Raw genomic sequence first — 16,697 nt, forward strand, 5'->3', positions numbered from 1 at the left:
ACTACATCACCCATCACCATCAGTCCCTCTCACTACGTCGCCATCAGTCCCTCTCACTACGTCACCATCACTCCCTCTCACTACGTCACCATCAGTTCCTCTCACTAAGTCGCCATCAGTTCCTCTCACTACGTCGCCATCAGTCCCTCTCACTACGTCACCATCACTCCCTCTCACTACGTCACCATCAGTTCCTCTCACTACGTCGCCATCAGTCCCTCTCACTACGTCACTATCACTCCCTTTCACTACGTCACCATCAGTTCCTCTCACTACGTCGCCATCAGTCCCTCTCACTACGTCACCATCAGTACCTTTCACTACGTCGCCATCAGTCCCTCTCACTACATCACCCATCACCATCAGTCCCTCTCACTACGTCACCATCAGTCCCTTTCACTATGTCACCATCAGTCCCTCTCACTACGTCACCACCAGTCCCTTTCACCATGTCACCTTCATTCCCTCTCACTACGTCACCATCAGTTTCTCTCACTACGTCACCATCAGTTCCTCTCACTACGTCGCCATCAGTCCCTCTCACTAAGTCACCATCAGTCCCTCTCACTACGTCACCCATCACCATCAGTCCCTCTCACTACGTCACCACCAGTCCCTTTCACCATGTCACCTTCATTCCCTCTCACTACGTCACCATCAGTTCCTCTCACTACGTCACCATCAGTCCCTCTCACTACGTCGCCATCAGTCCCTCTCACTACGTCGCCATCAGTCCCTCTCACTATGTCACCATCAGTTCCTCTCACTACGCCGCCATCATTTCCTCTCACTACGTCACCATCAGTTCCTCTCACTACGTCACCATCAGTCCCTCTCACTACGTCACCATCAGTCCCTCTCACTACGTCACCATCAGTCCCTCTCACTACATCACCACTAGGTCCTTTCACCATGTCACCTTCATTCCCTCTCATTACGTCACCATCAGACCTTCACAATACGTCACCATCAGTCCCTCTCACTACGCCGCCATCAGTCCCTCTCACTACGTCGTCATCAGTCCCTCTCACTACGTCACCATCAGTCCCTCTCACTACGCCGCCATCAGTCCCTCTCACTACGTCGCCATAAGTCCCTCTCACTACGTCGCCATCAGTCCCTCTCACTACGTTGCCATCAGTCCCTCTCATTACGTCGCTATCAGTCCCTCTCACTATGTCGCCATCAGTCCCTCTCACTACGTCGCCATGAGTCCCTCTCACTACGTTGCCATCAGTCCCTCTCACTACGTCGCCATCAGTCCCTCTCACTACGTTGCCATCAGTCCCTCTCACTATGTCGCCATCAGTCCCTCTCACTACGTCGCCATCAGTCCCTCTCTCTACGTCACCATCAGTTCCTCTCACTACGTCACCATCAGTCCCTCTCACTACGTCGCCATGAGTCCCTCTCACTACGTCACCATCAGTTCCTCTCACTACGTCACCATCAGTCCCTCTCACTACGTCGCCATAAGTCCCTCTCACTACGTCGCCATCAGTCCCTCTCACTACGTTGCCATCAGTCCCTCTCATTACGTCGCTATCAGTCCCTCTCACTATGTCGCCATCAGTCCCTCTCACTACGTCGCCATGAGTCCCTCTCACTAAGTCACCATCAGTTCCTCTCACTACGTCACCATCAGTTCCTCTCACTACGTCACCATCAGTTCCTCTCACTACGCCGCCATCAGTTCCTCTCACTACGTCACCATCAGTTCCTCTCACTACGTCACCATCAGTCCCTCTCACTACGTCATCATCAGTCCCTTTCACTACGTCACCATCAGTCCCTATCACTACGTCACCACCAGTCCCTTTCACCATGTCACCTTCATTCCCTCTCACTACGTCACCATCAGACCTTCACAATACGTCACCATCAGTCCCTCTCACTACGCCGCCATCAGTCCCTCTCACTATGTCGTCATCAGTCCCTCTCACTACGTCACCATCAGTCCCTCTCACTACGTCACCATCAGTCCCTTTCACTACGTCACCATCAGTCCCTCTCACTACGTCACCACCAGTCCCTTTCACCATGTCACCTTCATTCCCTCTCACTACGTCACCATCAGACCTTCACAATCCGTCACCATCAGTCCCTCTCACTACGTCACCATCAGTCCCTCTCACTACGCCATCAGTCCCTCTCACTACGTCGTCATCAGTCCCTCTCACTACGTCGCCATCAGTCCCTCTCACTACGTCGCCATCAGTCCCTCTCACTACGTCGCCATCAGTCCCTCTCACTATGTTGCCATCAGTCCCTCTCACTACGTCGCCATCAGTCCCTCTCACTAAGTCGCCATCAGTCCCTCTCACTACGTCGCCATCAGTCCCTCTCACTACGTCGCCATTAGTCCCTCTCACTACGTCGCCATCAGTCCCTCTCACTACGTCACCATCACTCCCTCTCACTACGTCGCCATCAGTCCCTCTCACTACGTCACCATCAGTCCCTCTCACTACGTCACCATCAGTCCCTCTCACTACGTCACCATCAGTCCCTCTCACTACGTCGCCATCAGTCCCTCTCACTACGTCGCCATCAGTCCCTCTCACTACGTCACCATCAGTCCCTCTCACTACATCACTATCAGTCCCTCTCACTACATCACCATCAGTCCCTCTCACTACGTCGCCATCAGTCCCTCTCACTACGTCACCATCACTCCCTCTCACCACGTCACCATCACTCCCTCTCACTACGTCGCCATCAGTCCCTCTCACTACGTCGCCATCAGTCTCTCTCACTACGTCACCATCAGTCCCTCTCACTACGTCGCCATCAGTCCCTCTCACTACGTCACCATCAGTCCCTCTCACTACATCAACATCAGTCTCTCTCACTACGTCGCCATCAGTCCCTCTCACTACGTCGCCATCAGTCCCTCTCACTACGTCACCATCAGTTCCTCTCACTACGTCACCATCAGTCCCTCTCACTACGTCGCCATCAGTCCCTCTCACTACGTCGCCATCAGTCCCTCTCAGTACGTCGCCATTAATTCCTCTCACTACGTCACCATCAGTTCCTCTCACTACGTCACCATCAGTTCCTCTCACTACGCCGCCATCAGTCCCTCTCACTACATCACCATCAGTCCCTCTCACTACGTCGCCATCAGTCCCTCTCACTACATCACCCATCACCATCAGTCCCTCTCACTACGTCGCCATCAGTCCCTCTCACTACGTCACCATCACTCCCTCTCACTACGTCACCATCAGTTCCTCTCACTAAGTCGCCATCAGTTCCTCTCACTACGTCGCCATCAGTCCCTCTCACTACGTCACCATCACTCCCTCTCACTACGTCACCATCAGTTCCTCTCACTACGTCGCCATCAGTCCCTCTCACTACGTCACTATCACTCCCTCTCACTACGTCACCATCAGTTCCTCTCACTACGTCGCCATCAGTCCCTCTCACTACGTCACCATCAGTCCCTCTCACTACGTCGCCATCAGTCCCTCTCACTACATCACCCATCACCATCAGTCCCTCTCACTACGTCACCATCAGTCCCTTTCACTACGTCACCATCAGTCCCTCTCACTACGTCACCACCAGTCCCTTTCACCATGTCACCTTCATTCCCTCTCACTACGTCACCATCAGTTCCTCTCACTACGTCACCATCAGTTCCTCTTACTACGTCGCCATCAGTCCCTCTCACTAAGTCACCATCAGTCCCTCTCACTACGTCACCCATCACCATCAGTCCCTCTCACTACGTCACCACCAGTCCCTTTCACCATGTCACCTTCATTCCCTCTCACTACGTCACCATCAGTTCCTCTCACTACGTCACCATCAGTCCCTCTCACTACGTCGCCATCAGTCCCTCTCACTATGTCACCATCAGTTCCTCTCACTACGCCGCCATCAGTTCCTCTCACTACGTCACCATCAGTTCCTCTCACTACATCACCATCAGTCCCTCTCACTACGTCACCATCAGTTCCTCTCACTACGTCGCCATCAGTCCCTCTCACTACGTCGCCATCAGTCCCTCTCACTACGTCGCCATCAGTCCATCTCACTACGTCGCCATCAGTCCCTCTCACTACGTCGCCATCAGTCCCTCTCACGACGTCGCCATCAGTCCCTCTCACTACGTCGCGATCAGTCCCTCTCACTACGTCGCCATCAGTCGCTCTCACTACGTCGCCATCAGTCCCTCTCACTACGTCGCCATCAGTCCCTCTCACTACGTCACCATCAGTTCCTCTCACTACGTCACCATCAGTTCCTCTCACTACGTCGCCATCAGTCCCTCTCACTACGTCACCATCAGTCCCTCTCACTACGTCGCCATCACCATCAGTCCCTCTCACTACGTCACCACCAGTCCCTTTCACCATGTCACCTTCATTCCCTCTCACTACGTCACCATCAGTTCCTCTCACTACGTCGCCATCAGTCGCTCTCACTACGTCGCCATCAGTCCCTCTCACTACGTCGCCATCAGTCCCTCTCACTACGTCACCATCAGTTCCTCTCACTACGTCACCATCAGTTCCTCTCACTATGTCGCCATCAGTTCCTCTCACTACGTCGCCATCAGTCCCTCTCACTACGTCACCATCAGTTCCTCTCACTACGCCGCCATCAGTTCCTCTCACTACGTCACCATCAGTTCCTCTCACTACGTCACCATCAGTCCCTCTCACTACGTCACCATCAGTCCCTTTCACTACGTCACCATCAGTCCCTCTCACTACGTCACCACCAGTCGCTTTCACCATGTCACCTTCATTCCCTCTCACTACGTCACCATCAGACCTTCACAATACGTCACCATCAGTCCCTCTCACTACGTCACCATCAGACCTTCACAATACGTCACCATCAGTCCCTCTCACTACGTCGCCATCAGTCCCTCTCACTACATCACCCATCACCATCAGTCCCTCTCACTACGTCACCACTAGTCCCTTTCACCATGTCACCTTCATTCCCTCTCACTATGTCACCATCAGTTCCTCTCACTACGTCACCATCAGTTCCTCTCACTACGTCGCCATCAGTCCCTCTCACTATGTCACCATCAATTCCTCTCACTACGCCGCCATCAGTCCTTCTCACTACGTCGCCATCAGTCCCTCTCACTACGTCGCCATCAGTCCCTCTCACTACGTCGCCAACAGTCCCTCTCACTACGTCGCCATCAGTCCCTCTCACTACGTCGCCATCAGTCCCTCTCACTACGTCGTGATCAGTCCCTCTCACTACGTCGCCATCAGTCGCTCTCACTACGTCGCCATCAGTCCCTCTCACTACGTCGCCATCAGTCCCTCTCACTACGTTACCATCAGTTCCTCTCACTACGTCACCATCAGTTCCTCTCACTACGTCGCCATCAGTCCCTCTCACTACGTCACCATCAGTCCCTCTCACTACGTCGCCATCAGTCCCTCTCACTACATCACCCATCACCATCAGTCCCTCTCACTACGTCACCACCAGTCCCTTTCACCATGTCACCTTCATTCCCTCTCACTACGTCACCATCAGTTCCTCTCACTACGTCGCCATCAGTCGCTCTCACTACGTCGCCATCAGTCCCTCTCACTACGTCACCATCAGTTCCTCTCACTACGTCACCATCAGTTCCTCTCACTACGTCGCCATCAGTCCCTCTCACTACGTCACCATCAGTCCCTCTCACTACGTCGCCATCAGTCCCTCTCACTACATCACCCATCACCATCAGTCCCTCTCACTACGTCACCACCAGTCCCTTTCACCATGTCACCTTCATTCCCTCTCACTACGTCACCATCAGTTCCTCTCACTACGTCGCCATCAGTTCCTCTCACTACGTCGCCATCAGTCCCTCTCACTACGTCACCATCAGTTCCTCTCACTACGCCGCCATCAGTTCCTCTCACTACGTCACCATCAGTTCCTCTCACTACGTCACCATCAGTTCCTCTCACTACGTCACCATCAGTCCCTTTCACTACGTCACCATCAGTCCCTCTCACTACGTCACCACCAGTCCCTTTCACCATGTCACCTTCATTCCCTCTCACTACGTCACCATCAGTTCCTCTCACTACGTCACCATCAGTCCCTCTCACTACGTCGCCATCAGTCCCTCTCACTACGTCGCCATCAGTCCCTCTCACTATGTCACCATCAGTTCCTCTCACTACGCCGCCATCATTTCCTCTCACTACGTCACCATCAGTTCCTCTCACTACGTCACCATCAGTCCCTCTCACTACGTCACCATCAGTCCCTCTCACTACGTCACCATCAGTCCCTCTCACTACATCACCACTAGGTCCTTTCACCATGTCACCTTCATTCCCTCTCATTACGTCACCATCAGACCTTCACAATACGTCACCATCAGTCCCTCTCACTACGCCGCCATCAGTCCCTCTCACTACGTCGTCATCAGTCCCTCTCACTACGTCACCATCAGTCCCTCTCACTACGCCGCCATCAGTCCCTCTCACTACGTCGCCATAAGTCCCTCTCACTACGTCGCCATCAGTCCCTCTCACTACGTTGCCATCAGTCCCTCTCATTACGTCGCTATCAGTCCCTCTCACTATGTCGCCATCAGTCCCTCTCACTACGTCGCCATGAGTCCCTCTCACTACGTTGCCATCAGTCCCTCTCACTACGTCGCCATCAGTCCCTCTCACTACGTTGCCATCAGTCCCTCTCACTATGTCGCCATCAGTCCCTCTCACTACGTCGCCATCAGTCCCTCTCTCTACGTCACCATCAGTTCCTCTCACTACGTCACCATCAGTCCCTCTCACTACGTCGCCATCAGTCCCTCTCACTACGTCGCCATGAGTCCCTCTCACTACGTCGCCATCAGTCCCTCTCACTACATCACCCATCACCATCAGTCCCTCTCACTACGTCACCACCAGTCCCTTTCACCATGTCACCTTCATTCCCTCTCACTAAGTCACCATCAGTTCCTCTCACTACGTCACCATCAGTTCCTCTCACTACGTCACCATCAGTTCCTCTCACTACGCCGCCATCAGTTCCTCTCACTACGTCACCATCAGTTCCTCTCACTACGTCACCATCAGTCCCTCTCACTACGTCATCATCAGTCCCTTTCACTACGTCACCATCAGTCCCTATCACTACGTCACCACCAGTCCCTTTCACCATGTCACCTTCATTCCCTCTCACTACGTCACCATCAGACCTTCACAATACGTCACCATCAGTCCCTCTCACTACGCCGCCATCAGTCCCTCTCACTATGTCGTCATCAGTCCCTCTCACTACGTCACCATCAGTCCCTCTCACTACGTCACCATCAGTCCCTTTCACTACGTCACCATCAGTCCCTCTCACTACGTCACCACCAGTCCCTTTCACCATGTCACCTTCATTCCCTCTCACTACGTCACCATCAGACCTTCACAATCCGTCACCATCAGTCCCTCTCACTACGTCACCATCAGTCCCTCTCACTACGCCATCAGTCCCTCTCACTACGTCGTCATCAGTCCCTCTTACTACGTCGCCATCAGTCCCTCTCACTACGTCGCCATCAGTCCCTCTCACTACGTCGCCATCAGTCCCTCTCACTATGTTGCCATCAGTCCCTCTCACTACGTCGCCATCAGTCCCTCTCACTAAGTCGCCATCAGTCCCTCTCACTACGTCGCCATCAGTCCCTCTCACTACGTCGCCATTAGTCCCTCTCACTACGTCGCCATCAGTCCCTCTCACTACGTCACCATCACTCCCTCTCACTACGTCGCCATCAGTCCCTCTCACTACGTCACCATCAGTCCCTCTCACTACGTCACCATCAGTCCCTCTCACTACGTCACCATCAGTCCCTCTCACTACGTCGCCATCAGTCCCTCTCACTACGTCGCCATCAGTCCCTCTCACTACGTCACCATCAGTCCCTCTCACTACATCACTATCAGTCCCTCTCACTACATCACCATCAGTCCCTCTCACTACGTCGCCATCAGTCCCTCTCACTACGTCACCATCACTCCCTCTCACCACGTCACCATCACTCCCTCTCACTACGTCGCCATCAGTCCCTCTCACTACGTCGCCATCAGTCTCTCTCACTACGTCACCATCAGTCCCTCTCACTACGTCGCCATCAGTCCCTCTCACTACGTCACCATCAGTCCCTCTCACTACATCAACATCAGTCTCTCTCACTACGTCGCCATCAGTCCCTCTCACTACGTCGCCATCAGTCCCTCTCACTACGTCACCATCAGTTCCTCTCACTACGTCACCATCAGTCCCTCTCACTACGTCGCCATCAGTCCCTCTCACTACGTCGCCATCAGTCCCTCTCAGTACGTCGCCATTAGTTCCTCTCACTACGTCACCATCAGTTCCTCTCACTACGTCACCATCAGTTCCTCTCACTACGCCGCCATCAGTCCCTCTCACTACATCACCATCAGTCCCTCTCACTACGTCGCCATCAGTCCCTCTCACTACATCACCCATCACCATCAGTCCCTCTCACTACGTCGCCATCAGTCCCTCTCACTACGTCACCATCACTCCCTCTCACTACGTCACCATCAGTTCCTCTCACTAAGTCGCCATCAGTTCCTCTCACTACGTCGCCATCAGTCCCTCTCACTACGTCACCATCACTCCCTCTCACTACGTCACCATCAGTTCCTCTCACTACGTCGCCATCAGTCCCTCTCACTACGTCACTATCACTCCCTCTCACTACGTCACCATCAGTTCCTCTCACTACGTCGCCATCAGTCCCTCTCACTACGTCACCATCAGTCCCTCTCACTACGTCGCCATCAGTCCCTCTCACTACATCACCCATCACCATCAGTCCCTCTCACTACGTCACCATCAGTCCCTTTCACTACGTCACCATCAGTCCCTCTCACTACGTCACCACCAGTCCCTTTCACCATGTCACCTTCATTCCCTCTCACTACGTCACCATCAGTTCCTCTCACTACGTCACCATCAGTTCCTCTTACTACGTCGCCATCAGTCCCTCTCACTAAGTCACCATCAGTCCCTCTCACTACGTCACCCATCACCATCAGTCCCTCTCACTACGTCACCACCAGTCCCTTTCACCATGTCACCTTCATTCCCTCTCACTACGTCACCATCAGTTCCTCTCACTACGTCACCATCAGTCCCTCTCACTACGTCGCCATCAGTCCCTCTCACTATGTCACCATCAGTTCCTCTCACTACGCCGCCATCAGTTCCTCTCACTACGTCACCATCAGTTCCTCTCACTACATCACCATCAGTCCCTCTCACTACGTCACCATCAGTTCCTCTCACTACGTCGCCATCAGTCCCTCTCACTACGTCGCCATCAGTCCCTCTCACTACGTCGCCATCAGTCCATCTCACTACGTCGCCATCAGTCCCTCTCACTACGTCGCCATCAGTCCCTCTCACGACGTCGCCATCAGTCCCTCTCACTACGTCGCGATCAGTCCCTCTCACTACGTCGCCATCAGTCGCTCTCACTACGTCGCCATCAGTCCCTCTCACTACGTCGCCATCAGTCCCTCTCACTACGTCACCATCAGTTCCTCTCACTACGTCACCATCAGTTCCTCTCACTACGTCGCCATCAGTCCCTCTCACTACGTCACCATCAGTCCCTCTCACTACGTCGCCATCACCATCAGTCCCTCTCACTACGTCACCACCAGTCCCTTTCACCATGTCACCTTCATTCCCTCTCACTACGTCACCATCAGTTCCTCTCACTACGTCGCCATCAGTCGCTCTCACTACGTCGCCATCAGTCCCTCTCACTACGTCGCCATCAGTCCCTCTCACTACGTCACCATCAGTTCCTCTCACTACGTCACCATCAGTTCCTCTCACTATGTCGCCATCAGTTCCTCTCACTACGTCGCCATCAGTCCCTCTCACTACGTCACCATCAGTTCCTCTCACTACGCCGCCATCAGTTCCTCTCACTACGTCACCATCAGTTCCTCTCACTACGTCACCATCAGTCCCTCTCACTACGTCACCATCAGTCCCTTTCACTACGTCACCATCAGTCCCTCTCACTACGTCACCACCAGTCGCTTTCACCATGTCACCTTCATTCCCTCTCACTACGTCACCATCAGACCTTCACAATACGTCACCATCAGTCCCTCTCACTACGTCACCATCAGACCTTCACAATACGTCACCATCAGTCCCTCTCACTACGTCGCCATCAGTCCCTCTCACTACATCACCCATCACCATCAGTCCCTCTCACTACGTCACCACTAGTCCCTTTCACCATGTCACCTTCATTCCCTCTCACTATGTCACCATCAGTTCCTCTCACTACGTCACCATCAGTTCCTCTCACTACGTCGCCATCAGTCCCTCTCACTATGTCACCATCAATTCCTCTCACTACGCCGCCATCAGTCCTTCTCACTACGTCGCCATCAGTCCCTCTCACTACGTCGCCATCAGTCCCTCTCACTACGTCGCCAACAGTCCCTCTCACTACGTCGCCATCAGTCCCTCTCACTACGTCGCCATCAGTCCCTCTCACTACGTCGTGATCAGTCCCTCTCACTACGTCGCCATCAGTCGCTCTCACTACGTCGCCATCAGTCCCTCTCACTACGTCGCCATCAGTCCCTCTCACTACGTTACCATCAGTTCCTCTCACTACGTCACCATCAGTTCCTCTCACTACGTCGCCATCAGTCCCTCTCACTACGTCACCATCAGTCCCTCTCACTACGTCGCCATCAGTCCCTCTCACTACATCACCCATCACCATCAGTCCCTCTCACTACGTCACCACCAGTCCCTTTCACCATGTCACCTTCATTCCCTCTCACTACGTCACCATCAGACCTTCACAATACGTCACCATCAGTCCCTCTCACTACGTCACCATCAGACCTTCACAATACGTCACCATCAGTCCCTCTCACTACGTCGCCATCAGTCCCTCTCACTACATCACCCATCACCATCAGTCCCTCTCACTACGTCACCACTAGTCCCTTTCACCATGTCACCTTCATTCCCTCTCACTATGTCACCATCAGTTCCTCTCACTACGTCACCATCAGTTCCTCTCACTACGTCGCCATCAGTCCCTCTCACTATGTCACCATCAATTCCTCTCACTACGCCGCCATCAGTCCTTCTCACTACGTCGCCATCAGTCCCTCTCACTACGTCGCCATCAGTCCCTCTCACTACGTCGCCAACAGTCCCTCTCACTACGTCGCCATCAGTCCCTCTCACTACGTCGCCATCAGTCCCTCTCACTACGTCGTGATCAGTCCCTCTCACTACGTCGCCATCAGTCGCTCTCACTACGTCGCCATCAGTCCCTCTCACTACGTCGCCATCAGTCCCTCTCACTACGTTACCATCAGTTCCTCTCACTACGTCACCATCAGTTCCTCTCACTACGTCGCCATCAGTCCCTCTCACTACGTCACCATCAGTCCCTCTCACTACGTCGCCATCAGTCCCTCTCACTACATCACCCATCACCATCAGTCCCTCTCACTACGTCACCACCAGTCCCTTTCACCATGTCACCTTCATTCCCTCTCACTACGTCACCATCAGTTCCTCTCACTACGTCGCCATCAGTCGCTCTCACTACGTCGCCATCAGTCCCTCTCACTACGTCACCATCAGTTCCTCTCACTACGTCACCATCAGTTCCTCTCACTACGTCGCCATCAGTCCCTCTCACTACGTCACCATCAGTCCCTCTCACTACGTCGCCATCAGTCCCTCTCACTACATCACCCATCACCATCAGTCCCTCTCACTACGTCACCACCAGTCCCTTTCACCATGTCACCTTCATTCCCTCTCACTACGTCACCATCAGTTCCTCTCACTACGTCGCCATCAGTTCCTCTCACTACGTCGCCATCAGTCCCTCTCACTACGTCACCATCAGTTCCTCTCACTACGCCGCCATCAGTTCCTCTCACTACGTCACCATCAGTTCCTCTCACTACGTCACCATCAGTTCCTCTCACTACGTCACCATCAGTCCCTTTCACTACGTCACCATCAGTCCCTCTCACTACGTCACCACCAGTCCCTTTCACCATGTCACCTTCATTCCCTCTCACTACGTCACCATCAGTTCCTCTCACTACGTCACCATCAGTCCCTCTCACTACGTCGCCATCAGTCCCTCTCACTACGTCGCCATCAGTCCCTCTCACTATGTCACCATCAGTTCCTCTCACTACGCCGCCATCATTTCCTCTCACTACGTCACCATCAGTTCCTCTCACTACGTCACCATCAGTCCCTCTCACTACGTCACCATCAGTCCCTCTCACTACGTCACCATCAGTCCCTCTCACTACATCACCACTAGGTCCTTTCACCATGTCACCTTCATTCCCTCTCATTACGTCACCATCAGACCTTCACAATACGTCACCATCAGTCCCTCTCACTACGCCGCCATCAGTCCCTCTCACTACGTCGTCATCAGTCCCTCTCACTACGTCACCATCAGTCCCTCTCACTACGCCGCCATCAGTCCCTCTCACTACGTCGCCATAAGTCCCTCTCACTACGTCGCCATCAGTCCCTCTCACTACGTTGCCATCAGTCCCTCTCATTACGTCGCTATCAGTCCCTCTCACTATGTCGCCATCAGTCCCTCTCACTACGTCGCCATGAGTCCCTCTCACTACGTTGCCATCAGTCAATCTCACTACGTCGCCATCAGTCCCTCTCACTACGTTGCCATCAGTCCCTCTCACTATGTCGCCATCAGTCCCTCTCACTACGTCGCCATCAGTCCCTCTCTCTACGTCACCATCAGTTCCTCTCACTACGTCACCATCAGTCCCTCTCACTACGTCGCCATCAGTCCCTCTCACTACGTCGCCATGAGTCCCTCTCACTACGTCGCCATCAGTCCCTCTCACTACATCACCCATCACCATCAGTCCCTCTCACTACGTCACCACCAGTCCCTTTCACCATGTCACCTTCATTCCCTCTCACTAAGTCACCATCAGTTCCTCTCACTACGTCACCATCAGTTCCTCTCACTACGTCACCATCAGTTCCTCTCACTACGCCGCCATCAGTTCCTCTCACTACGTCACCATCAGTTCCTCTCACTACGTCACCATCAGTCCCTCTCACTACGTCATCATCAGTCCCTTTCACTACGTCACCATCAGTCCCTATCACTACGTCACCACCAGTCCCTTTCACCATGTCACCTTCATTCCCTCTCACTACGTCACCATCAGACCTTCACAATACGTCACCATCAGTCCCTCTCACTACGCCGCCATCAGTCCCTCTCACTATGTCGTCATCAGTCCCTCTCACTACGTCACCATCAGTCCCTCTCACTACGTCACCATCAGTCCCTTTCACTACGTCACCATCAGTCCCTCTCACTACGTCACCACCAGTCCCTTTCACCATGTCACCTTCATTCCCTCTCACTACGTCACCATCAGACCTTCACAATCCGTCACCATCAGTCCCTCTCACTACGTCACCATCAGTCCCTCTCACTACGCCATCAGTCCCTCTCACTACGTCGTCATCAGTCCCTCTCACTACGTCGCCATCAGTCCCTCTCACTACGTCGCCATCAGTCCCTCTCACTACGTCGCCATCAGTCCCTCTCACTATGTTGCCATCAGTCCCTCTCACTACGTCGCCATCAGTCCCTCTCACTAAGTCGCCATCAGTCCCTCTCACTACGTCGCCATCAGTCCCTCTCACTACGTCGCCATTAGTCCCTCTCACTACGTCGCCATCAGTCCCTCTCACTACGTCACCATCACTCCCTCTCACTACGTCGCCATCAGTCCCTCTCACTACGTCACCATCAGTCCCTCTCACTACGTCACCATCAGTCCCTCTCACTACGTCACCATCAGTCCCTCTCACTACGTCGCCATCAGTCCCTCTCACTACGTCGCCATCAGTCCCTCTCACTACGTCACCATCAGTCCCTCTCACTACATCACTATCAGTCCCTCTCACTACATCACCATCAGTCCCTCTCACTACGTCGCCATCAGTCCCTCTCACTACGTCACCATCACTCCCTCTCACCACGTCACCATCACTCCCTCTCACTACGTCGCCATCAGTCCCTCTCACTACGTCGCCATCAGTCTCTCTCACTACGTCACCATCAGTCCCTCTCACTACGTCGCCATCAGTCCCTCTCACTACGTCACCATCAGTCCCTCTCACTACATCAACATCAGTCTCTCTCACTACGTCGCCATCAGTCCCTCTCACTACGTCGCCATCAGTCCCTCTCACTACGTCACCATCAGTTCCTCTCACTACGTCACCATCAGTCCCTCTCACTACGTCGCCATCAGTCCCTCTCACTACGTCGCCATCAGTCCCTCTCAGTACGTCGCCATTAATTCCTCTCACTACGTCACCATCAGTTCCTCTCACTACGTCACCATCAGTTCCTCTCACTACGCCGCCATCAGTCCCTCTCACTACATCACCATCAGTCCCTCTCACTACGTCGCCATCAGTCCCTCTCACTACATCACCCATCACCATCAGTCCCTCTCACTACGTCGCCATCAGTCCCTCTCACTACGTCACCATCACTCCCTCTCACTACGTCACCATCAGTTCCTCTCACTAAGTCGCCATCAGTTCCTCTCACTACGTCGCCATCAGTCCCTCTCACTACGTCACCATCACTCCCTCTCACTACGTCACCATCAGTTCCTCTCACTACGTCGCCATCAGTCCCTCTCACTACGTCACTATCACTCCCTCTCACTACGTCACCATCAGTTCCTCTCACTACGTCGCCATCAGTCCCTCTCACTACGTCACCATCAGTCCCTCTCACTACGTCGCCATCAGTCCCTCTCACTACATCACCCATCACCATCAGTCCCTCTCACTACGTCACCATCAGTCCCTTTCACTACGTCACCATCAGTCCCTCTCACTACGTCACCACCAGTCCCTTTCACCATGTCACCTTCATTCCCTCTCACTACGTCACCATCAGTTCCTCTCACTACGTCACCATCAGTTCCTCTTACTACGTCGCCATCAGTCCCTCTCACTAAGTCACCATCAGTCCCTCTCACTACGTCACCCATCACCATCAGTCCCTCTCACTACGTCACCACCAGTCCCTTTCACCATGTCACCTTCATTCCCTCTCACTACGTCACCATCAGTTCCTCTCACTACGTCACCATCAGTCCCTCTCACTACGTCGCCATCAGTCCCTCTCACTATGTCACCATCAGTTCCTCTCACTACGCCGCCATCAGTTCCTCTCACTACGTCACCATCAGTTCCTCTCACTACATCACCATCAGTCCCTCTCACTACGTCACCATCAGTTCCTCTCACTACGTCGCCATCAGTCCCTCTCACTACGTCGCCATCAGTCCCTCTCACTACGTCGCCATCAGTCCATCTCACTACGTCGCCATCAGTCCCTCTCACTACGTCGCCATCAGTCCCTCTCACGACGTCGCCATCAGTCCCTCTCACTACGTCGCGATCAGTCCCTCTCACTACGTCGCCATCAGTCGCTCTCACTACGTCGCCATCAGTCCCTCTCACTACGTCGCCATCAGTCCCTCTCACTACGTCACCATCAGTTCCTCTCACTACGTCACCATCAGTTCCTCTCACTACGTCGCCATCAGTCCCTCTCACTACGTCACCATCAGTCCCTCTCACTACGTCGCCATCACCATCAGTCCCTCTCACTACGTCACCACCAGTCCCTTTCACCATGTCACCTTCATTCCCTCTCACTACGTCACCATCAGTTCCTCTCACTACGTCGCCATCAGTCGCTCTCACTACGTCGCCATCAGTCCCTCTCACTACGTCGCCATCAGTCCCTCTCACTACGTCACCATCAGTTCCTCTCACTACGTCACCATCAGTTCCTCTCACTATGTCGCCATCAGTTCCTCTCACTACGTCGCCATCAGTCCCTCTCACTACGTCACCATCAGTTCCTCTCACTACGCCGCCATCAGTTCCTCTCACTACGTCACCATCAGTTCCTCTCACTACGTCACCATCAGTCCCTCTCACTACGTCACCATCAGTCCCTTTCACTACGTCACCATCAGTCCCTCTCACTACGTCACCACCAGTCGCTTTCACCATGTCACCTTCATTCCCTCTCACTACGTCACCATCAGACCTTCACAATACGTCACCATCAGTCCCTCTCACTACGTCACCATCAGACCTTCACAATACGTCACCATCAGTCCCTCTCACTACGTCGCCATCAGTCCCTCTCACTACATCACCCATCACCATCAGTCCCTCTCACTACGTCACCACTAGTCCCTTTCACCATGTCACCTTCATTCCCTCTCACTATGTCACCATCAGTTCCTCTCACTACGTCACCATCAGTTCCTCTCACTACGTCGCCATCAGTCCCTCTCACTATGTCACCATCAATTCCTCTCACTACGCCGCCATCAGTCCTTCTCACTACGTCGCCATCAGTCCCTCTCACTACGTCGCCATCAGTCCCTCTCACTACGTCGCCAACAGTCCCTCTCACTACGTCGCCATCAGTCCCTCTCACTACGTCGCCATCAGTCCCTCTCACTACGTCGTGATCAGTCCCTCTCACTACGTCGCCATCAGTCGCTCTCACTACGTCGCCATCAGTCCCTCTCACTACGTCGCCATCA

The sequence above is a fragment of the Phyllobates terribilis genome, unplaced genomic scaffold, assembly GCF_046119375.1.
Source record: "Phyllobates terribilis strain yellow unplaced genomic scaffold, ASM4611937v1 Scaffold_2__4_contigs__length_985480577, whole genome shotgun sequence".
Taxonomy (NCBI): domain Eukaryota; kingdom Metazoa; phylum Chordata; class Amphibia; order Anura; family Dendrobatidae; genus Phyllobates; species Phyllobates terribilis.